At 38.4% G+C, this 21,210-nt stretch overlaps 2 non-coding genes across 2 annotated transcripts; both read left to right on the forward strand.

Moving 5' to 3' along the window:
- The first annotated feature begins 1,646 nt into the window (after positions 1-1,646).
- On the forward strand, positions 1,647-1,753 carry LOC138826666 (U6 spliceosomal RNA). The gene has a single exon (XR_011371804.1). It is a non-coding gene; the product is annotated as a U6 spliceosomal RNA (small nuclear RNA).
- An 18,444-nt stretch (positions 1,754-20,197) lies between these two features.
- Positions 20,198-20,301, forward strand: LOC138826667 (U6 spliceosomal RNA). Its single transcript, XR_011371805.1, has one exon. It is a non-coding gene; the product is annotated as a U6 spliceosomal RNA (small nuclear RNA).
- Positions 20,302-21,210: the final 909 nt, after the last annotated feature.

The raw sequence follows: 21,210 nt of genomic DNA on the forward strand, positions 1-21,210 counted from the left end.
ATAAAGAAAACGGACAATTACATATTAATGATTAATCAAATAAAAAAAACAAACAATTACCAGTGTACTACATATTACATTTTACTATTTTCTCATATTCCTGTACATTTAAAACTGGCTAAGATTATGATGTTCAAAAAGAGGATTTTGTTTTGGTTTTTATTTTGGGTCCGGTTGTGGCCCTGGACTCTGAGCCTGGGCGCTGCCCCTCAGCTCTTCAGCTCAAGGCTAGCACTCTACCACTTGAGCCACATCATCACTTCCAGCTTGTTTTTTGTTTATGGGTGTTGAGGAATCGAACCCAGGGCCTCAAGCATGCAAGGCAAGCGCTTTACCACTGAGCCACCTTCCCAGCCCCTTAAAAAGAGTTTTATAGGCTATGAGTAGTCTTTAAAATTACCCACTAAGATTACTTTTTATGGTCATCTCATCATTTGTATATGGCTTATATCATCATTTGTTCCTCACTAACATGTAAAGTAAGGAAGCCCTAAAAATTAAACAGAAACTATATAGTTAACAAAGTCTTAACTCTTCACTCTGCTTCTTTACGCAAAGACTTTGCAACTTCTTATTGGTAATGTTTCTATAAACTCTGAAATGTACATAATTAGTACCATATGTCTGCTACCATAAACCTTAAATACTTTATAGAAAAGTTTATCACCTGCCAAACAGTCCTAATTTTGGCATATATATGCAAATTCCCAAAATTAAATACATTTAAAGTTTAAAACTTTTAACAACCTTAACACTTGCTGCAGTGTTCATTATGACAGGTGCCTTGTATAGAATAATTGAATTCCTCCTCCTACACATCTCTTGAACAACAAATATCTGGAATTATTTTGTTTTTGACATGCCAATCTTGACTTTATTCTTAAATGTGTGCTTATGTAAGAAATACATGGTTCTAACAGTTTGTTGTATTGCTAAAAAAAAAAAAAAAAAGAAATACATGGTTCTAAAATTTCACAAGAATTCTTTTGAAATTACTTTTTTTTGAATTGTCTAGTTTAACAAAATCAATTACACTTTATATATAAAAAATGTTCTAACTTGGAAAAAATTATATTAAGTGAAGTAAGCCAGGCCCAAAGAAACATAGGTCCCATGGTTTCCCTTATTTGTAATATCTAGTATATGTATGAGTCAAGTGAAAAGGTCAGATAATGTGATGTCAGGGAAATGAACCCTTAGATGTGTATTTTAAGGTTTTTTTCTTTCATGCATGTGTTTCTAACGCACTTATAAGATTATCTCTTTGTTGCTTTGTATGTCCCTCCCCCACAGTATAACCCCTGCTTTCACTATATTTGATGTCAGTATAACTTGAGGAGGAGATGGGGAAAAAACCAGTTGTTTAAGGATACAGGTGGACCTGTTGCAACAATGAGAAGTACAAGTTGTCATGTCCAAAACGAGCTTTACAACGTCGGTGCGGGGGGAGGGGGGGAAAGGGGGGGGAAGGAGAAGGATTGGGATTGGGGGGGAGGGGGGAGGCTGGGAATGTATGTGAAGGGTAAACACAGGAGGAGGCTGCAATGCTTGGTAAGAAATGTACGCATTATCCTGCCCATGCAATTGTAACTCCTCTGTACAGTATGTTCACAAATAAAATAAAATAAAATTTTAAAAAATGTTCTGTGCTCAATTAGGCAGCAAATACACTAAAATTGGAACAATACAGAGAAGATTAGCATGGCTCCTGAGCAAGGTTGACATGCAAATTAGTGAAATGTTCCATATTTTTGCAACAATAGATGCTGGAGAGTATCTGGCCACAGGGAACTCTACTGCATTCTTGGTGGGTGTGTAAACTTGTTCAACCACTTTGGAAAGCAGTATGGAGGCTCTTCAAAAGACTCCATATGAAGCTTTCCTATGATCCAGCAATCCCACTTATGGGCATTTACCCAAATGATCACAAACAAGACCATACTAAAACTACCAGCACAGCTATGTTTACTGCAGCATTATTTACAATAGCTGATATAGAGCCAACCCTGATGCCCCTCAGTAGATGAATGGATCAAGAAAATGTGGGTGCATATACACAACGGAATGCTATGCCTCCATCAGAAAGAATGGTATCACCCAATTTGTTAGGAATTGGAAAGTCTTGGGAAAAAATTTATTAAGTGAAGTAAGCCAAGTCCAAAGAAACATAGGTCCCATGGTTTCTCTTATTTTCAATAACTAATATATGTCTGGGATAAGCAGAATAAGTCAAAAGCTATGTGCATATGAGCAGATAAGATGATATTAAGGGAAATGAACCCTAAGACAGGGACACAAGTATGTTTTTTCTTTCTTGTTATTGTTTCTAACGTACTTATGATGTGCGATGTGATTTTTTTTCTTTCTGTATATGTTCCTCCCCCACGCTATAACCCCTGTTTTCATTGTATTTGAAGTTGGTACACCTACATCCTGTGTATATGTTTCTCTAATTTGGTGAGGGGAAGGGAAATACAAAATGGTTAAATAGGGATACAGGTTAACCCATTGTAACAATGAGATGCACAGGACACTCTGTTGAAAAATGAACTTTACAATTTAGTCAGGGGGAGGGGGAGGGGAGCGTATTTGTGGAGGTGGGAGGGAAGGGATGGTGGGAAGAGGGAACAATGCTTGTTAAGAAATGTACTCATTATTTGCTCCCATAAATGTGACACCTCTGTACAGTTTTTTTATAATAAAAATCGTATGAAAATATTCTTATGTCTTGGTAGTGTAAAAATATCAGGAACAGAATAATGAAGGAATGTTGTAGACTGAGGTGAAGTCCATATAAAAATGTGCAAAACTGATGAGCGGTATATTGTGTTTTACATCATTTAAGTTACATTGAAAAAATAGGGAAGACCTAGAAGAATGAATTCTCTTTTTGATATGCTATCATAGTTCCTTAGCAGGATGAACTCTTTCCTCATTGTTGTAGACGCATCATCAGATGAGAGGAACTGATTTTTTTTGTTGGCTTCCTTACATTTATTTGTCAGTTTATGAACTACTAGTTTATGTCTGAGACAAAAAGAAAAGGTCAGATAAGTTGATGCTAGATGAAATGAACCCCAAGATAAGTAGTCAAACTTTTTTTTTCTTTCTTGCAATTGTATCTAACATATTTATAAGATGATTTCTTTGTTGCTTTGTATGTCCCTCCCCCACGGTATAATCCCTGCTTTCATTGTATTTGATGTTTTTATAATTTGTGGAGGGGAAGGGCAAAAACAAACCGTTTAAATACTGATATAGGTGGACCTATTACAACAATGAGTTGGACAAATCCTTATGTTGAAAAACGAACTTTCCAACTTTGGCAGGGTGGGGGAGGTAGAAGGATGGGAAGGGGAAACAAAGGTGGTAGCAGCAATGCTTGATAAGAAATGTACTAATTGCCTTGCCAATGTAATTTTAACTCCTCTGTACAGTATTTTCACAATAAATTTTTTTTTAAAAGAAACTAAAGGAAATTAGACACACAGGCTTTGGAAAGTGTAAGGTCTGCTCCTAGATGGCAAGCAGACTCCACCCTCCTCGCAGCAAAATTTCTACCCAGTACTTGCGTTATCTAGGCAACTGGCACAAAGGGAAGAGGTCACATCTGCATCTGCTGAGGTCACATCTGAATTTGATGTGGCCACAACTTTCTCCGCCCATAACTTAGATGAGGTCTAGCTCAGACCCAGATGACCTTTCTCTACTCTTTTATAGCTCTTTCTCATCTCTTTCCTTCTCTTCTCTTTCCCAGGTCTCTTCTCTTTCCTCGCTCTCTCTTTCCCACCTTTCCCAGATGCTCTCTTTTCTAGCTCTTTTCTCTCTCTTTCTCAGCTCTTCAAGGTCTCTATCCCAGGCCTTTCCCCACCACGTTGAGGACCAAGATGGCCTGGTGTCAGCCGGAATGATGAATAAACCTACTCCTTACCTGAATACCACGTACATGCTGCTGTTCTTCCTTAGCTAACTCTTTTTAAAATCCTAACAGAAAATGACCATTTAGGATGAATGATATTGGATTTTACAATCAGAAAAATGTTTAAAAAATTATATAGATATAAAATACTCCAAAAGATTTATTCTATGAATCTATCCCTTGGAACAAATGATACGAAGTTGATTAATGTATTTTAGGATAATACATATATTCACATACCTATTTATGTTCACATAAATTTCACTTAAACAACAATTAAATGACTATATTTCTACCATCTACTTGGAGTATACTTAAATCTCTAAAAATGACTATGCTGCTGCTATAAACAGCAATTCCCCAATTGTCCTCCACAGAGGGCATCCACAGCGTACTTTGTGATAGGGCCAAAGCCTGAGTCAAGAAACTTCCCAATGGTGCCCAGTGGGTAAACTGTTTTGATTTGGTTTAAAGAAAACTAAAAAGAAACATTATTAATACCTTGCTCTTTCGTGATGTGGAGACCACCTATGAGAAAGAGTTCCTACCTTGCTCTTCAACACAGTTGTAATGAAAAAGGAAGGGACAAGACTGTGAACTTACGATGCACAGACTTGAGTGCCATGCACTGGGAGTCAAGGCGGACCATTAGTCGAGAAACAAGGAGTTGCAAGTCTAACCCACAAGACACGGCAACATCAGGCAGGCCATAGGCAGTGACGGTGAATTTGTAGCCCCATTCATTATTACTGCTGTCAGAATGAAAGAGCACCATCCTTAAACGTCACGTTCTAGAGAGAAACAAAAGTCATGTGGTCAACAAGATGGAAGGAGGCAACAACTCAGCAGTTAAGTATATTCTTTGTGACTCAAAAAAACCTTAAAAGCAGTCTCCATTTCTATAAGTTCAAAATTATTAAGGGAGAAATGTACACAGATGATACCAAAACACAAAACTCACAACTACATTTAGAAAGCAGAATTAGTAGAAAACTGCTGCTCAGCTTTCTAAAACTCAAGTGACTATCTGCTCAGCCAGTGATCACTGGCTCAGTTCTTTGTTCTCAACCAAGACCCTTGATAGGAGAGAGAAGTAAACAGTCTGAAGCAGGCTGCAGCCCAGATATTAAACAGATCTGTCAGCCGGGCTCCTAGCTTTCACCATGGTTTAAGTCTTTCTATTGGATCCACTGGCCCTTCTGAACTCAGAGATTAACAGCTCTTTAATTTATTCTGGACAACACTGGTATTAGCAAATTTCCTATGAAGAGCCAGATAGTTAAATTTTTAATCTCTACTGCAACTGTTCCTTTCTACAAGTAGAGTATCAAAGCAACCGTTAGAAATATAGGTGTGGTTACATTCTAGAAATGTGCCAGTATTAAGGTTTGTACTTAGAGCTTTGAGTCTTTTTCAGCTATTTTGCTCATGGCTGTCATTCTACCATTCAAGCCATGTCTCCACTCTGGCTTTTTGCTGGTTGATATAGGGCTCTCTTAGATTTGTCTACCTAGGCTAGCTTTAAATCTTATTCCTCAAATATCAACCTGCTGAGTAGCTAGGATTTTGAACAATATGAACATGAGCCACCAGAGCCTAGCTAGTCCTTCTCTTTCTACACACCATACCATTATTGCTCTAAAGTTGGAAAAAGGACAAGAATTGCTACAGAAGTACTTATTTACCTTGTTTGGGAAATATGACTTACCTTAGGCCACTTATAAGTACCAACTTTGTGTCAGTGTGTCTTCCCACCTTTAGAGTCTGTAAATTCCAGATAATCATACCTGTGAAGGCATAATCTCTATTATATTCTTCCTCTTGTTTTTGATCCACTATTGCTTGGAAGAAAAAACATGTGAGTCTTAGCACTTTTTGGTTTCACACCTCTCATTAAATTCCACTTCAAAATAGGTTGCCCTTGGGCTAACAAAGACAGATACTTCATGGCAGTTATTTTCATAGTTATCGGCAGATTTCTTGGTCCATATATGTAATACCACAGGCTGTTCCTGCTGCCAGGTCTCAACATCCAGCTAGGCAGACAAATGTGTAAGAGAAAATTCCAGATATTACTACACAACCAACTGTCAAAATAGACTATCAGTGCTGTAGATCACAGGCTTTGACTGCCCTGATGAAATTTTACACATGCTAATCTGATTTTCTTGTCTACGCAGAGATCAATAGACATCTATCACTCAGCAGAAGTGCATTAGGATATACTTTAGGGACTCATGCTTTTATCTTTTAGCAGTGACACAGCTATTTTTTAAAATAAATACTAGTATGAATTCCACTGGAGAAAAACACTGAATTAAAAGTTTAAAGAGCTCACATTTTTACTTAGGACCTTGGCATGTCTAAGACCACTCTTTTTTTCCTCTAAAAAATAAAGTTTTCTTTTTAGCTCAAGATTCCAATCCTAGTTACCCAGGAGACTGAGATCTGAAGATTGCAGTTTGAAGTCAGCTTTGTCAGGAAAGTCTTATCTGTAATTAAAAGCCAGAAATAGGTCAAGTGGTAGAATGCTAGTCTTGAGAAAAAGGAGCTAAGGGATAGTGCCCAGGCCCAGAATTCAAGCCCCAATACTGGCAAAAAAAAAAAAAAAAAAAACGATTAAGATTGGATGCTGTGGCTCAAGTGGTAGAGCACTGGCTTTGAGCTGAAAAGCTCAGGAACAGTGCCCAGGCTCAGTTTAAGCCCCACAACCAACAAAAACATCAGGGTTAGAGGCATGGATTAGTTGGTTGGTAGTGCACTACCCAATGAGCCAAAGCAACAGGTACTAAGTTTGAGTTCCAGTCTTACACCAAAAAACAAAATGAGAAAATAAAAAAGATCTGCTAAATGTATATGCCCTTTCTATTACCATCAGGCAGCTATGAAACTCAAAAAGACTGTGAACAAATGTTATATAATAAAAATTAAGTATGGGAGATAATTCTTTTAAATACTAAACCTTCTTATTTGTCTTTCCATGTACATTTTCTCTTTTAGACTTCATTTTTTTTGTGTGTGTGCCTGTCATGGGGCTTGAACTCAGGGTCTTGGTGGTCTCCCTGAGCTTTTTCATTCAAGACTAGCACTCCACCACTTGAGCCACAGCTCAAGCCTACGCCTCCTCATTAGCCCCCCTCCCCCCCCCCCGCAACTGATTATTTGGAAATAAGAATCTCGCAGGCTTTCCTGCCTGCACTGGCTTCAAATTGAGATCCTCAGATCTCAACTCCTGAGTATTAGTATTACAGGTATGAGCTACAAGCAACTGGCTAGACAAATCTTATAGTCTTTATTTACATAGATTTTACTTAACTTAATATAACCTAAAATGATTGGATAAATGATTGGATAAAATGATTGGATATACAGCTTTTTGGCCTCCTTTCTTGTGCTAATGACAAATCAAGATGATATTTACTATCCCTGTTGGCAAAAATACCAATAAAGCTTCTAGAGGCAACTTATTTGTATATATCTGTAGTCCAGTAGGTTTTATATGGTAGAGTCATATCTCTCTGAAGAGAGGAAGCAAAATAGGTTCAGGGCCAACTGAAGTTACCTTGCTCAGTCCTCCTTCAGGGTCATAGTAGAGCTTCTTCAACAGCTCTGTTAAGGTACTGAACTCTCTCAAGAGAGTACATTGTGAAATGTCCAAAGAACAGACGTCTAGGAGAAAGATGACCTAAAGGAAGATGAAGGAAGTACTCAGTATTCACTGCACATGCTGGTATTTCCACCAGCCCCCTCCTGGTTATTGAAAATAGCCACTTCTCCTTACCAGTTCATGAGCTGCCATGGAAAACACTGAATTACACAGTTTTTCTTTTTTTTTTTGGGGGGGGGGGTCTGGTCGTGGGGCCTGAACTCTGGGCCTGGGCTCTGTCCCTCAGCTCTTCAGCTCAAGGCTAGCACTCTACCACTTGAGACACAGCGCCACTTCTGGCTATTTTTTCTTTTTGCTTATGTGGTGCTGAGGAATCGAACCCATGGCCTCATGCATGCAAGGCAAGTGCTCTACCACTGAGCCACCTTCCCAGCCTTACACAGTTTTTCTACTATGTTTTTTCCACTATACTTTGACAAAAGGGATTCCAAAATCACTCTCATGCTTACCAGAAACTGTCACACATCTATCAAAACATAAAGTAGTTAATATTTTATATGGTAAAAACATCATTTACTACATTATTACCAAGGGCAAAGCTAGGGAGGGCTATAGAAGCTGTAGTCCTAGCTACTTGGGAGGACTGCAGTTTAAGGTCATCCTAGACAAGAAGTTTCAGAGAACTCATCTTGAGCAACCTCATTTCAACCAATAAAAATCTGAACATATGATTATATATTTGTAGTTCCAGATATTTGGGAAGTACAAATAGGAAAATTGCCATCCAAGCTGGCCCAGACATAAATGTAATACTCTATTTGAAAAATAAGTTAAGTAAAAAAAGGGGTGTGGCTGACTTATACATGCTTAGCAAACACAAAGCCCTGAATTCAAATACCAGTACTGTGAAGGAGTGAAAGAGAAAGGGAGAGGGGAAGGGAAAAGGAAAAGGGGAAAAGAAAAGGGAGGGGGGAAGGAAAAGGGAAAAATAAGAAAAAAATGACCAAATGAGTCAGCTCTTACCCTTCCCTTTCCTTTAGTTTACAATGTGTCCATGAATCAAGGGTTCTGATCTAAAGCCAAGGCCTAAGTGGCCTCATCCAGAACTCTAAGCATTTTGTCATAATTGCTGAGACCAAATTTGGCAGAAGTGAACAGTCAATTTCTCACCATCTGTTGGATTTCATACAATTTTCTGTCGATTTACAGGAAACAAGTATCAATATTTTCAGTGACTTATAAAAGTCATAGATTTTAAAGGCTCAATACTTTCTTTTCTGGGTGATGATTAACAGAGATGGAAGATTCCCCTGATATGGAATAATATCATTTAAGAGTGCTGTATGATTGCAAAGAGAATGACTAGGCAGTAGAATGACCAAATTCTAAATAAAAACACTAGTGCTAATGGCTCATAACTGTAATCCTAGCTACTCAGCAGGCTAAGATCTGAGGATCAAAGTTTGAAGGCAGCCCAGGCAGGAAAGTCCATGAGACTCTATCTCTAGCTAACAAGCAAAAAGCCAGAAATGGAACTGTGTCAAGTGTCAGAGTCCTCATCTTGAGCAAAAAAGCTAAGGGAAAGTGCCTAGGCCCTAAGTTCAAGTACTGGCACCTCCCTCCCCCCACAAAAAAAAAAGAAAAAAGGGCTAGGCACTGGTGGCTAATGCATGTAATCCTAGATACTCAGGAGACTGAGATATGAGGACTGGGGTTCTATGCCAACTTGACTCTCATCTCCAATTAACCAGCAAAAGAGCTGGAAGGGGTGCTGTGGCTCAAGTAGAGCAATAGCCTTAGGTAATAAAGCTCAGCAATCAGGCCCTAGGTTCAAGACCCAGAAATGGCACAAAAAAAGACAAAAATAAGCTGAACAAGGTGGTGACATAGGCTTGTAATTTCAGCACTTGAGAGGCTGAGGCAAGAGAGTCACGAGTTCAGGGCATTCATCAGCTACATAGTGAGATATGGTCTCAACAAAACAAAACCTTCCAAATAACAAAAAAAAAAGCAGAAATAACTATAGATCTGAACTGAAATAAGCTATATACATCCTTGATGCATGAGTTATAATTATCTGTTTTCATGGATTGTGTATTGATACTCACATTTTTCTATAAGGTCCACAGTAAGATCTTTGGCTCCAGATCTTTGCTCTTCAGTTGCAGATAGCACCAGGAGAACAGGCTACCTTGCACAGATCAGAACAGAAAAAAGAGCACAGAGCCAACTTCCCCTGGTGCCTCACTGAGCATCATCAGCTCACACTACAAAGAAACAGATAAACAGGAAATGTCCAAATAAGGTGTTCCCAGAACTTGGGCAGGAAATATCTCTATAGAAGCAGCGGTCACTGGCAAAGCAAAAACAAAAAAAACTATGTGTATGGGGCAAAATTATGAAAGAGCTTTCAATCCAGAATTGAACCAAGAAAAATGGTGTTAGGAAAACTTCCCTATTGCTCTGCAGTTTTGTGGAACCTATAAATCTTCTTTTTGCTCCACAAGACATCTACTGCACCCCAAGACGCCCACCCTATTGTTCATCTCTTTCTTGTAATGAATCTTCTGTCTCTGAGCCCTTCTCCTGAGTCTTCAATCAAATCTCTCGCTAGCAGAGTTGAGGGAGAGTTGAAAAGAAGGTGTGAGTCTGATCAAGGTACATTGCATGAGTTTTATTTTGTTTTGTTTTTGTCAGTCATAGGGCCTGCACTCTGGGCCTGGGCGCTGTTCCTCAGCTCTTCAGCTCAAGGCTAGCTCTCTACTTCTTGTGCCACAATGCCACATCTGGCTTTTTCTGCTTATGTGGTGCTGAGGAATCAAATCCAGGGCCTCATGCATGCAACGGAAGCACTCTACCACTGAGCCACCTTCCCAGCCCCCACATTGTATGAGTATATGGACATGTCAAAATAAATCTACCATGTACCATAAATTGATAATAAAATATGGAAAAAATAAAGATAATCCATCATTGAAGGACAATAGGAAAATCACATTTTCAAGCAATTCATTTGAAAATGAAAATATAAATTCACACATCAAAAATTGTTATGCTATAGTCATGTGACCTCTTTACTAGGTTTAAACAACAATAACAACAACAAAAACAGCATTGCTAGTGATATCACTGATATTGTGTGACTGGATGCAGTGATCTCACTAAATGTTAGCTCTTCATTTTTGGAAAAGTATGTCTAATTTCAGGCTAAAGAGCAGTGTCAAGGTATTTGAAGAACTAGGAGATACGTACTGTTTTTAAATGGTAAATATATATCACTAAAAAGAACAGAAGCATTTATTTGTTCTTTTGGTGGCAGTTCTGGAGCATGAGCTAACGACCTGAGTGCTGTCCCTCAGCTTTTTTGCTTGAGGCTACTACTGCTCTATTACTTGAACCACATCTCTACTTCTGGCGTTTCTGGGAAGTGGGGGGAAAAGATGTGGTTAATTGGAGATAAAAAATTATTATATTCTGGGCTGGGAAGGTGGCTTAGTGGTAGAGTGCTTGCCTTGCATGCATGAGGCCCTGGGTTCGATTCCTCAGCACCACATAAGCAAAAAGAAAAAAGCCGGAAGTGGCACTGTGGCTCAAGTGGTAGAGCGCTAGTCTTCAGTTGAAGAGCTGAGGGACAGCACCCAGGCCCAGAGTTCAGGCCCCACGACCAGATCCAAAAAAAAATTATTATATTCTTTCCTGCCCAGACTGGCTTGGATCTCAGCTATCTGATTAGCTGTAACCTAGCACCTGGTGAAAACTTAAATTTTTTAAAAAATTTTTACTGTTGCCAAACCTGGGGCTTGAACTCAGGACCTGGGCACTATCCCACAGCTTCTTTTGCTCATGGCTAGCACTCTACCACTTGAGCCACACCACCATTTCTGGATTTTTCTATATATGTGGTAATGAGGAATCAAATCGCAGGCTTCCTGGATGCTAGGCAAGCACTCTAGCACAAAGCCACATTCCCAGCCCAACCTTTAATTTTTAAAAGCGTAATTTACAAAGGATTGAAATTGGACCACTGTGTGGAATCTCTCTATAAGGAGGATGTTTTTAGAAAACATAATATTTTAAGTTAGGAGAATTGACTAAATGACTACAGAATTTAGAATTTGTAAATGAAAGAAGTAGCCAAGTAGCTTGTAATCTTCCTACCATTGAAAATGCTTAGAGATGTCTGTTGAAGATGAACCATACTAATGAGCCCAAACTTTATAAATGTCCATTCAATTTGTGTCTGAATATTTTGTGTGCCTGAAAAAAAAAATTGTGCCTATATATTGGAAGGGAAGATGGGATTTTCTCACTTTTTTATTTTATTTTAAAAACCTACTTGAAAATAATTCATGATCTTTTTGTAACTCTTTGGACTTTCTCTGAAGGGGCATCTAACCTCCAGAGGGTCTGTCACATAAGAATTATGAAGTTGGAACTGGGAAGGTGGCTCAGTGGTAGAGTGCTTGCCTTGCATGCTTGAGGCCCTCAGTTCGATTCCTCAGCACCACATAAGCAGAAAAATCTGGAAGTAGGGTTGAGACTCAAGTGGTAGAGTGCTAGTCTACAGCTGAAGAGCTGAGGGACAGCACCCAGGCCCAGAGTTCAGGCCCTATGAACGACATACAAAAAAAAAAATAAAGAAGAAGAAGAAGAAGATTTATAAGTAGCCGGGCATCAGTGGCTCAGGCCTATAATCCTAGATACTGAGGAGGCTGAGATCTGAAGATCGCAATTCAAAGCCAGCCTGGGCAGAAAAGTCGTTAGACTCTTATCTCCAATAAATCACCAGAAAACCAGAAGTGTCACTGTGGCTCAAGTGGTAGTGCTCCCCTTGAGCTGAAGATCACAGGGACAGTGCCCAAGCCCAGAGTTCAAGCCCCATGACCAACAAAAGATCACAAATATTTAAGAGAGTGATTTGATCTGTCAGGAAACTGTACATGCATTTCTTTTTCTCAGGGTTTCCTAAATAACAAAAATACTACTTGTAAAGCATTTATATAATATGGAGCATTGTAACTTCTTTAGATATGGGAGGATATGGGTGGGTTCTGACTTGATCATCTGTGTATTTTGGCACTTTTAAAATATAAAAAAGAAAGGAAGAGTGGGGTGGATCTTGTTTTTCATCCAACTAGACAGTCTATGTCGCTTAATTGGAGAGTTAAGTACGTTAATATTGAGAGATAGGACTGAGAGGTATTTGGGAGGTCCTGCCATATTATCCACCTTCTTGGGTGGAAGGAGGGAGGCCCATCTTGGCGCCAGTTACTAGATACAAGGTCAACCAAAGGAGATCACCTGCTTTCTTGAGTTGGGCTAGGTCTGTAGGGTTTGTCCATTACACAATGGAGGCCTCTCTGCTTCAGAACTCCAGGAATTCCATTGGATGGCCACCAGGAAGCAGGAAGTATAGGTTCCTCGGGGTATTCCACTTAGGCTGTGCTGAATAATCCTATCCAATTCAGGAAGAATCACAAAATGAGTGTGTTGTGTTCAAATAATTTTGGGAAGTGTCGGGTTAAACAGAAGTAAATGCTTCCTCAATGTCAAACACTTCAAAATGTTAATATGCTGATTTTTGTCATGAAGCTAAAACCTAACCTCTTTGCCAGGCAGAGGCTTCAAAGCTATACATGCCCATTGGTGGTTTGCCAGGAGGAACTTGACTGCCCTCTAGCTTTGCTGCTGAGAATTACCATACAGGAATTACCTTTCATACAGAAATCACCTGTATGGAAGGGAATAGCCAGAGGGCCAATTCTTTTTGCAAATTGCTTAAAATATAAAGAAAGAAATTCCAATATCTCTTCACTTCCAAAAAAATCTTATAGACCTTTAGGTTTCTCAGTTGTTTCTAAATATCTTAATGTAATGCACTATTGAAACTAATTTCATTCCACATTTAAATTTAAATTTAAAATCATTAAAGTCTTTTAAAAAGCTCTCACTCCAGCACAGGTATGGATAAATAACTGATGTGGTCAGAAGGAGAATTATTCAGAAGACTGTAAATGGATGCTTACCTAGTTTCCACTTTGCTGGATCATAGAATACAAACTGTCCTAATTGAAAAAATTTAGCCTTCCCAGGTTTTCTGCATATATATACTCCATCAATATTTTGTTATCAGAGGATTATTCAAGATTAGCTATATGTTGATTGATAATGACTGAGCATGACAGAAAGGTGAGGGAAATCCATCTACACTTCAGTGAGGTTCTGACTTTGTGGTTCACAAAGTGTTATGAAAGCTCTCCATGAGAAATCTAGCAGCTGCATTTCTAAAAAGTTCTTGTGTGCTTATACTTTCTGATACTGTCAATTCAAGTACTTCTCCTTGGAGTTCCATACTATTCAGTGATGCTCTATTAGCTCCTTGTTTTGCAGACCGGTCTTGGTGATGAAATTTGTGCTTTTCAAAATTGCTCTCCCAATTCCATCCATAAAATGTGGGCAAAAATTATCTGAAAAAAATTGTATCTATTAATAGTGCATATGCTTTTATTTTTCATTACAAACATAGAATGTAGTAAAAATTTTCATAGCAATTACTCTGTACTAGGTTGTGGGCAGATTCTAATGTAAATAATATGCTGTGTTCACATAGAGAATTTGACTATCCAAAGTGTAATCTGCCTGTGGTCCTAAAACCAATACCTTACTGATATTGAGTGACAAATACAACTTCCTATAAATACAGAAGTTTTCCTTGTATCTTTTTAATATATATTTTTATTGTAAAGATACTGTACTGAGGGGTTACAGTTACATAAGTAAGGTAATGAGTACATTTCTCGTTTTTTCTCTATTGTCATTCATGGGGCTTGAACTCTGGGCCTGAGTGCTGTCCCTCAGTTCTTCAGCTCAAGGCTAGCACTCTACCACTTGAGCTACAGTGTCACTTCCTGTTTTTTGGTGGTTTATTGGAGATAAGAATTTCTTGGGGGCTGGGAAGGTGGCTCAGTGGTAGAGCGCTTGCCTTGCATGCCTGAGGCCCTGGGTTCAATTCCTCAGCACCACATAAGCAAAAAGAAAAAAGCCGGAAGTGGCGCTATGGCTCAAGTGGTACAGTGCTAGCTTTGAGCTGAAGAGCTGAGGGACAGCGCCCAAGCCCAGAGTTCAGGCCCCACAACCGGACCCCTCCCTCCAAAAAAAAGAATTTCTCACACTTTCCTGCCCAGTCTGGCTTTAAATCAGATCCTCAGATCTCAGCCTCCTGAGTAGCTAGGATTAGAGGCCTGAGCCACCAGCGCCCAGCATGAGTACATTTCTTATTGAGCACCCTCTCCTTTGTTTTTCCCCTACCATCCCTTCTTTTCACACCTCCCCAACTCATCCCTCCACCCCCTCTTTGATAGAGTGTCTTGTACAGTTCATTATTACAATGGGTCAACCTGTATCCTTTCTTCATATCTTAAATGAAGAAATGCTGGCTTGATTTTTGCTGATTCTACTTATGTAAACACATGTAAAATCACTCACCAAGTCCAAGAGCACATCATTTTTTGTCAGTTGGTATACTTGTGTTCTACACATTTATTGACAGGTTACAAATTATTCTCAAACTTTAATACATTAAAAATACTTTCTTCTTTTCTTATTTTCTTGGCCAGGAAATCAGCCAGACCTCAGCCAGCATTTCTCTCATAGGACTTTTCACATGGGTTGGTTAAATGTTGATCTGAGGTCCAGTCTTCTGAGGACTCTCTCATCTGCTTGGGAATTGATGCTGGCTGTTGGAAAAGAGCTCAAGGAAGGATGCCATTTAGAGCCTTATAATTTTATTTTTTTTATTGTGAGAATACCGTACAGAGGAGTTACAGTTACATGGGCAACATAACGAGTACATTTCTTATCAAGCATAGTTGGCTCCTCTTTCTTTCCCCTTTCCATCCCTTCCCATCTTCCCACCCACACCTCGTCATCCCCCCACCCACCAAAGTTGTAAAGCTCATTTTTCGACAAAACAACATTGAGATTCCACCTCACCCCAGTTAGAATGGTTATAATAAAGAACTCTAATAACAAAAGATGCTGGAGGGAATGTTGACAGAAGAGTACTTTTGTACATTGTTGGTGGGAGTGTAAACTTGTTTAACCACTTTGGAAAGCAGTATGGAGGTTCTTCAAAAGACTCCACATAGAGCTGCCTTATGACCCAGAAATCCCACTTTTGAGCATTTACCCAAATGATCACAAACAAGACCATACTAAAACTACCAGCACAACTATGTTTATTGCAGCTTTATTTACCATAGCTAAGATATGGAACCAACCCAGATGCCCCTCAGCAGATGAATGTATCAAGAAATTGTGGTATATATACACAATGGAATTCTATGCCTCCATCAGAAAGAATGACATTGCCACATTTGTTAGGAAGTGGTAAAACTTAGAAAAAATTATATTAAGTGAAGTAAGCCAGTCCCAAAGAAACATAGGTTCCATGGTTTCCCTTATTTGCAATAACTAGTATATGTCTGAGTCAAGCAGAAAATGTCAGATAAGTTGATGTTAGGGGAATGAACCCCAAGATAAGTATTCAAATGTTTTTTTTTGGTTTTTGACTTTCATGAAATTGTTTCTAACATATTTATAAGATGATTTCTATGTTGCTTTGTATGTTCCTCCCCCACGGTATAACCCCTGCTTTCAATGTATTGATGTAGGTATAATTTTTGGAGGGGAAGGGAAAAAACAAATCGTTTAACTAGGGATATAGGTGGACCCATTGCAACAATGAGATATATAACTTTATTTTTTTACCAGGGCATTTTCCTGCTACTTTGGTTGTTGAGAATGTCTATAAGAGCAAGCATTCTGTAGGGAGCTGGGAAACACGATATGTTCTTTACTTACTGAGATTTCTGAGTGACTTGTACTGCATTTTGCAAGTCAAATCTGTCAAAACCTAACAGTTTTAAGAGATAAGAGGAGTGGTAAAAGAACTAATAGAGACAAATACATTTTCAACATATTTTGTTTCAAATATTCCATCTAAGGCATATTCAACAACTAGTGAAACTTGTGTTGGCTGTAAATATGTGTCTTTCTCCATGTGTGCATGTATACATGTGTATATGTATGTGTGAATTTATGTTTATAGTAACATACATGTGTACATATATAAGGGCATATGCATACATATATGCATATATAAATAAATATACATATGCAACTATATGTACATATATATAAATCAGTGTTCAGTGATTTAATCAATAGTTCCCAGCACATTGTCATTCTCACAAAGTGTACATGATAAACTGCTCTGAGGAGCTGTGCTCTATGATGGGTGTCCTTTGTTCTCACTTGCCCCATTACCTTGTTTTTCATCCCTGTGAACAACTTCGGTCTACTTAACATAGGATAGCTTTGTTTTCATTACGTGTAGTTACTTACTGATAATCAAAGAAAAAGGTTGTTTGTAAAAGAAAAAGAACTTTTAGGTCACAAGATAAAATATCTTATCTATCCCAATGATTCCTTTGAGATAAAATTTATAATAGAAGTAAAAGTGAAAAGGAATTCCTAGATCTGTTGTTTTGCCATTTAGAATGGCAAAGAATAATATCACGTCCCTCTTATAATTCTTAAAGAATGCAAGGGAAACTGTTGGTCCCTATCATGTTCCCACAAAACCAGTGGATCCTGAAGGATAAAAGACCAGCAGAAATTCTAAGTAGCAGACATGGAGCATGAAAGAGAAAGACTATGAATGAAAAACGGTGAAAGAGAGAAGTACCATAATACTGAAAGTACATAACAGATAAACAAGAGCTGCATGAGAATATTCATACTGCTATCTTTAGACTCTACATGTACATTTGAAGGTATTTGATGTATGATAACCCATCAACATAAAATATAAAATGATTTTGATAAAAAATAAAAATGATGAGTCCCTGCCTGGTTTTGGGATGAGGGTTATGATGGCTTCATAGAATGTGTTCGGTAGTGAACTTTCTCTTTCAATTTCATTGAAGAGTTGGAGGAGTATTGGTGTGAGCTCTGCTTTGAAGGCCTTGTAGAATTCCACTGTAAAACCATCTGGTCCTGGACTTTTCTTAGATGGGAGGTCTCTTAATGCTGTTTCTATTTCAGTGCTTGATATGGGCCTGGAAAGACTTGGAAAAAATTATATTAAGTGAATTAAGCCAAGCCCAAAGAAACATAGGTGCCAGGGTTTCCCTCATTTGCAATAGTTAGTATATGTGTGAGTCAAGCAGAAAAGGTCAGATAAGGTGATGTTAGGAAAATGAACCCTAAGATATGTATTTAAATGTTTTTTTTCTTTCATGCATTTGTTTCTAACTCATTTATATGATTATTTCTTTGTTGCTTTGTATGTCCCTCCCCCACAGTATAACCCCTGCTTTCACTGTATTTGATGTCGGTATAATTTGTGGAAGGGAAGGGGAAAAACAAGTCGTTTAAATAAGGATACAGATGGATCCATTGCAACAATGAGAAGTACAAGTTGTCATGTCGAAAATGAACTTTACAACTTTGGTGGGGGGGTGGGGTGAGGACTGGGTGGGGGGGGAGGCTTGGAAGGAATGGGAAGGGGAAACAAAGGAGGAGGCTACAATGCTTGATAAGAAATGTACTCATTATCTTGCCCATGTAATTGTAACCCCTCTGTACAGTTTTTTCACAATAAAAAAATAAAAAATAAATAAAAATAAAAATGACTCAGAAGAAATTATAAGTGCAAATATAATTTTCCCAGAAGAAATTTCTCAGAGATATTTCATGACTTTGTAAAGGATAAAGTGGCTGAAGTTTGTATGAATTTAGAAGTATGACAATTCACAAAAATATAAAAAGATATTCATATATTTCATTATATAACCCAAAGCAGAAAGCAAATGTTGTTTAGATGATTTTTTGAAACACAGTCTTTCAGGAGCTGGGAAGGTGGCTCAATGGTAGAGTGCTTGCCTTGCAATGCATGAGGCCCTAGGTTTGATTCCTCAGCACCACAGAAGTAGAAAAAGATGAAGGCTCAAGTGGTAGTGCTAGCCTTGAGCTGAGGGACAGCACCCAGGCCCCAGAGTTCAAGCCCCATGACCAACAAAATAAAAATCAACAAAACAATGCTGGGTGCCAGCAGCTCACGACTATAATCCTAGCTATGCAGGAGGCTGAGTTCTGAGGATCACAGTTCAAAGCCAGCCTGGGCAGGAAAGTCCGTGAGACTCTTATCTCTAATAAACCACTAGAAACCAGAGTGGCACCGTGGCTCAAGGGGTAGAGAGCCAGCCTTCAGCTGAAGAGTGCAGGGACAGCACTCCAGCCCAGAGTTCAAGCCTCACGACTGACAAAAACAAAAAACACAAAAACAGTCTCTCACTTTTGTGGTCTCAACTCTGTAATACCACCGCTTCAGATGAGGGCTAAGATTTTGGGTGTGGACATTTTTCATCCCTCCTGATTCAGACTGTACTTGATAATTTTTTTAATAAATATTTTGTTCTTAATTTTCTTCTTTGTAAACTCACATGCACCTATAAAAAATCTTTGGCCATCCCAGTAAGCTTCTCAAAGTACCTCCTGATGACGACTTATAAAAAGTTGTATTATATTACAAAAAGGGAAACAATGCAACAAATAAAGAAAACCGAAAATTAAATATTAATGATTAATAAAATAAAAAAACAATTACCAGTGTTTTCAGTATTTGAAGTGTTCTACATATTAGATTTTACTATTTTCTCATATTCCTGTGCATTTAAAACTGGCTAAGATTATGATGTTCAAAAAGAGGATTTTGTTTGGGTTTTTATTTTGGGTCCGGTCGTGGGCCTGAACTCTGAGTCTGGGCACTGCCCCTCAGCTCTTCAGCTCAAGGCTAGTTCTCTACCACTTGAGCCACAGCACCACTTCTGGATTGTTTTTTTGCTTATGGGTGCTGAGTAATCGAACACAGGGCCTCAAGCACGCAAGGCAAGCACTTTACCACTGAGCCAACTTCCCAGCCCTTTAAAAAGAGTTTTATAGGCTATGAGTAGTCTTTAAAGTTACCCACGAAGATTACTTTTTATGGTTCATCTCATCAGTTGTATATGGCTTATATCATCATTTGTTCCTCACTAACATGTAAAGTAAGGAAGCCCTAAAAATTTAACAGAAACTATGTACTTAACAAAGTCTTAACTCTTCACTCTGCTTCTTTACGCAAAGACTTTGCAACTTCTTATTGGTAATGTTTCTATAAACTCTGAAATGTACATAATTAGTACCATATGTCTGCTACCATAAACCTCAAATACTTTATAGAAAAGTTTATGACCTGCCAAACAGTCCTAATTTTGGCATATATAAGCAAATACCCAAAATTAAATACATTTAACACTTTTAACAAACCTTAACACTTGCTGCAGTGTTCATTATGACAGGTGCCTTGTATAGAATAATTGAATTCCTCCTCCTACACATCTCTTGAACAACAAATATCTGGAATTATTTTGTTTTTGACATGCCAATCTTGACTTTCTTCTTAAATGTGTGCTTATGTAAGAAATACATGGTACTAACAGTTTGTTGTATTGCTAAAAAAAAGAAATACATGGTTCTAAAATTTCACAAGAAATCTTTTGAGCTTACTTTTTTTGAATTGTCTAGTTTAAGAAAATCAATTACACTTTACATATAAAAAATGTTCTGTGCTCAATTAGGCAGCAAATACGCTAAAATTGGAACAATACAGAGATTAGCATGGCCCCTGAGCAAGGCTGACACGCAAATTAGTGAAATGTTCCATTTTTGCAACAACAGATGCTGGAGAGTATGTGGCCACAGGGACTCTACTGCATTCTTGGTGGGAGTGTAAACTTGTTCAACCACTTTGGAAAGCAATATGGAGGCTCATCAAAAGACTCCATATAAAGCTCTCCTATGACCCAGCAATCCCACTTTGGGGCATTTACCCAAATGATCACAAACAAGACCATACTAAAACTACCAGCACAACTATGTTTACTGCAGCATTATTTACAATAGCTGATATAGAGCCAACCCTAATGCCCCTCAGTAGATGAATGGATCAAGAAAATATGGGTGTATATGCACAATGGAATTCTATGCCTCCATCAGAAAGAATGGTATCGCCCAATTTGTTAAGAACTGGAAAGTCTTGGAAAAATATTTATTAAGTGAAGTAAGCCAAGTCCAAAGAAACATAGGTCCCATGGTTTCCCTTATTTTCAATAACTAATATATGTCTGTGATAAGCAGAATACATCAAAAGCTATGTGCATATGAGCAGATAAGATGATATTAAGGGAAATGAACCCTAAGATAGGGTTTTTTACTTTCTTGTTATTGTTTCTAATGTACTTATGATGTGTGATGTGATTTTTTTTGTTTCTGTATATGTTCCTCCCCCACGCTATAACCCCTGTTTTCATTGTATTTGAAGTTGGTAAACCAACATCCTGTGCATACGTTTCTCTAATTTGGTGAGGGGAAGGGAAATACAAAATGGTTAAATAGGGATACAGGTTAACCCATTGTAACAATGAGATGCACAAGACACTCTGTTGAAAAATGAACTTTACAATTTAGGCAGGGGAAGGGGGAGGGGAGTGTATTTGTGGAGGTGGGAGGGAAGGGATGGTGGGAGGAGGGAACAATGCTTGTTAGGAAATGTACTCATTATTTACTCCCAGAAATGTGA

This window comes from Dipodomys merriami, unplaced genomic scaffold, assembly GCF_024711535.1.
Source record: "Dipodomys merriami isolate MVZ:Mamm:240054 unplaced genomic scaffold, mDipMer1.0.p SCAF_1476, whole genome shotgun sequence".
NCBI classification, from domain to species: domain Eukaryota; kingdom Metazoa; phylum Chordata; class Mammalia; order Rodentia; family Heteromyidae; genus Dipodomys; species Dipodomys merriami.